Source organism: Chrysochloris asiatica, unplaced genomic scaffold, assembly GCF_000296735.1.
Source record: "Chrysochloris asiatica unplaced genomic scaffold, ChrAsi1.0 scaffold00015, whole genome shotgun sequence".
In the NCBI taxonomy this organism is placed as follows: domain Eukaryota; kingdom Metazoa; phylum Chordata; class Mammalia; order Afrosoricida; family Chrysochloridae; genus Chrysochloris; species Chrysochloris asiatica.
Window position 1 is genome coordinate 3533773 of NW_006408533.1, and position 3990 is coordinate 3537762.

Consider the following 3990-nt stretch of genomic DNA (forward strand, 5'->3'; position numbering starts at 1 on the left):
GTTGGCCCAGGATTGGGCAGTGTTTCATTCTGTTATGTATAGGGTCACTATGAGTCAGTACCAACTCGATGGCACCTAACAACAACATCAATCAAGTGGAACAAGTCTTTAGAGAAGGACATCATGCTTAGTGAAATTCAGGATAAGTAAAAAAGAGGAAGGCCCTCAACAGGATGGACCGACACAGTGGATGCAGTAATGGGCTCAAACATAGCAATTGTGAGGATGTCACGGGGCCATGCAGTGTTTCCTTCACTTGTTTATAGGGTCCATATGAGTCAAAACTGACTCAACAGCACGTAAGAACAATTTTACAGGCGCAAGTCACCAGGTTTTTTTCCCCCCACATGCTGCTGAGAGGGTTCAAACTACCAATCTTTCAGCTAGCAGCAAAGTGCTTAATCATATGACACCGTTGTTCCTACGAAAGAGAGATTAACGTACTGCCATTGAGTTGATTCTTACTAATAGCAGCCTTAGAGAACAGAGTAGAACTGCTCCTTAGCGTCTCCAAGACTGTGTTGTTGTTACTAAGGGCTATGGAGCTGGTCCTGACGCATAGTGATCCTGTGTAGAGTTTCTGAGGAGTAGGTTTGAACCACTGGCCTCACAGTTAGCATGTTCAGGGCTTATCCTGCTGTGCCACACCAGGACTCCTCCAAGACTATGTTGTTGTTGTTATTAAGTATCTTCGAGTCTGTTCCAACTCATAGGACCCTCTAGAGTGTTTCCGAAGAGTGACTGGTAGGTTTGAACCTTCGACCTTGTGATTAACCGTCTAGTGCTTATCCTACAGTGTCACACCAGGAATCCAAGACTATGTTGTTGTTGTTGTTAAGTGCCATCAAGTCAGATCTGACTCATAGCAAGGAGGGGCTGGATGGTTTGAATTGCTGACCTTGTGGTTCGCAGTCCTGTGCTGATCCTACAGCACTCAAATTATTCAACCTACGGACAATGGTCTTTTGAGTGGCTTTTGCTCATGCAGTTCTTAGCTGTATCTGTAATGGTGCCAGGAAGAACTCTGCAAATGGGGATGAGAGCAAACCTCAGAACCTTAATACCTTCCGTTTTGGAACCTGTGCACAGAGCTGCTTAACTAGGAAGTCCCAGCATGAGAGACTGATTTGAGCAGGGCCTCCTCTGCTGTCCCTTCCCCAGTCTCTGGTGGGAGTGCTAATGACAGGGAAATGGTAAGCAGCAGGAGGGACAGGGGAAGGAAGGAAAAAGCCATGTTTGGTGCAAAAGGTATAATTAGCTCTCAGATAATCACAACTGAAAAGTACTTGAGTCTGAGTAATGTTAAAGGAGGTGGCGCTCTTGCAGAAAAAGCTTTCTGAAAAGAAAATAGGAAGCGAACAGCAGTTATTTGCCATTGAGTTGATTCCCATTCATAGAGATCCTGTGTGTTTCAAGAGTAGAATTTTGTGACCTTTCAGAAGCAGACTGCCAGGCCTGTCTTCTGAGGCACCTCTGGGTGGTGGGTTTAAACCACCAACCTTTATGGCTAATCAAACGCTTAACCATTTGTATCACTAAAGCTAAGAGCAAGGAGCTGTGAATCTTTTTGATGTAACACTCCCGTATCCGCCTGTATCTCAGAGTTATTCTCTTCCCTTCCTCACAGCCACTTGGACCTGAGTGTTGGTGGCACAGACAACCACACAGTCAAATAATTACTGAAGATTATGTCTATAAAACTGTTGTGAAGTCAGGGTCATCTTGTGCCGCTGGTTTGCCTTAGGAGAAGCCGGCACGCAGTGGCAGAACACAGTACGCAGTCCCCTTCATCTTGGCATCGACGAGCAAAATCAAATGTTGTTACTTGTTCCTAGCTGGGTCACATCTTCTCCTCTCATTCCAGAAGGAATTAGCCCAGCTCCAACTAGGTGCTATGCTGTTCCACATGGCCCACCTCACAAAGGATACAGAAAATGTCATGCTCAGCATTAAAGCGGGGTCTCCCACTGCTATCTTGTGACCTTAGCAACCTCCATCTGAAATGAAGCTTTCTTATTCTGTATTCAGCATTGCTGGTGTGTTGCAAAAGGCTGAAGATCTGGTTTCTCCCCTCTGTCTCTTTTTAGTTTCAAAACCCTTCCCAAATAGATTTGAGCTAAAAGAGAATGCTGGTCTGCTCTCTTTTTGGGGAGGTGCAGTGAGGTAGGGTGGGAGGGATGAGAAAAATCTTTGGAAGCCAGTTCAGAGGAGTTTGAATACAATTAACCAGGTGGCTGGCTCCCAGCTACCTTCCATCCACAATTTTCAGATTTCCTTTCTAAGCTTCATTCCCACTGATGTATGGGTGGAAAGAATTGTCCTTACTTTCTGGTAAAGCCCAGGCAATTCTTAGAAAAACCACTATAGTTTCACTGTACTCTCAATTAATATGTATTGACCTTGAAACCCATTTTTAAAAATCTATACTTACAATGGTAATATTGACGCCTTCATCTATTTAAAAAAAAAGTCATTTGACTCACTGTAAAAAAAAAAATAAAAAAAAAGTCATGTAGCTTTAAATTCTTTTTCAGTCTCTACAAGGTCAAGTTCACACGGTATAGAGATTGGAAACTAAAGCTCAGACCAATGTGGAGTTTAGCTTCCTGAAAGTTCCCCTGATTTCTGTTGCTCCCTTTAATAGAAGAAGAGATTTTAGGGATCTGCCTCTGCAAATACACTCATCGTCATCGCTGAGGTGTGTGGTGTGTGTGGACGCACTCCCTGACACAGTCAGAGTCGGTGACACCAACTCTGTATTTGCAATATTCACAGTGGTGGTGGCCACTGGGCCGGTGCTCCAGGGGAAGGGATGCCAAAGAAACAGCTTCTCTAAGTTTGGTGCTACCTGTCATCCAACACTCTTTAGCGTGTGAGTGGGAGGGCTGCCATAGGCTGAGAGGAGGAAGGAGAGTCTTCAACTTGGCCAATGGGAGAGTGGAGAAACTGCACTAGCAGTATGTGTGGGGAAGGGGCAGCAGGACTGGGAAGGGTTCACTATGGGGTTCTGGGTACTGTACACGGAGACAGGGCTGGACTACTCCAGGCAAGGGTGGAGGGGGGTCACTAGCTGATGTCACCCATAGGGGAAGGACGCCATGTGTTACTACTGCACTGAAATGCAGTAGGTCTAGTGAGGCCGCTGGTTATGACTATATCACAATCAGTATATTTTTCTGAACGTTTACTGAACACTCACCATGCTTAAGCTACTGGACTGACTCTTCAAGGAAGCTGGCATCATGGGTGAGCAGGCGGTGCTTAAAGATGGCATTGTTTTCATGTTTTATGTGACATACTACACAACTCGCAATACTAACATGAAGATCATTTGCTGGAAAACAAGATAAAAAGAACAAGACTCAATCTTCAGTTGAGCCCCAGATCTTATCAGCTCCATGGTCTTGAGTCTGCATTTGAGTGTCCTTGTCTTTTAACTCAAGACTAATAAACCCTAGTCTTCTTACTTCATAAGGTGTTCAGCTAACAGTAGGGTCACAAAAATTATCATGAATTGTTCATCTCTGACATACTTTCTTTCCTACATCATGCTTATCCACTCTCAGAACTCCCAGAACATCATTGAATTCCTTCAAAATAGGTCTGCAAACCTCCTGATGGCTCCCATGGTTTTTTTGTTTTTTGGGTAGGAACCCTACTAACCAATAACTGTGACTCCAGCCACAGTTCTGAAGAAGAAAAGGCCAGGTAATCTACTCCATGAAAAATTCAGCCTGGGCGACTCTATAGGGCAGTTCTACTTTAGGGTGGTTGTCAATTGGAATTGATTTCATGGCACACAACAACTCAGATTTTAAGAAAGTTCATCATGTCTTACTTTTTCACAGTATTAAAAGGTAATAGAAATAGCCAGGTTTGGGGTTTTAATGTTTATCGGCTTATCTGTTGCTTTTCTTTGCTTCGCTTTATATCCTTAATTAGTCTCTGATCCATTGCTATTCTCTTGGATCTGATTTTTTTTTTTTTTTT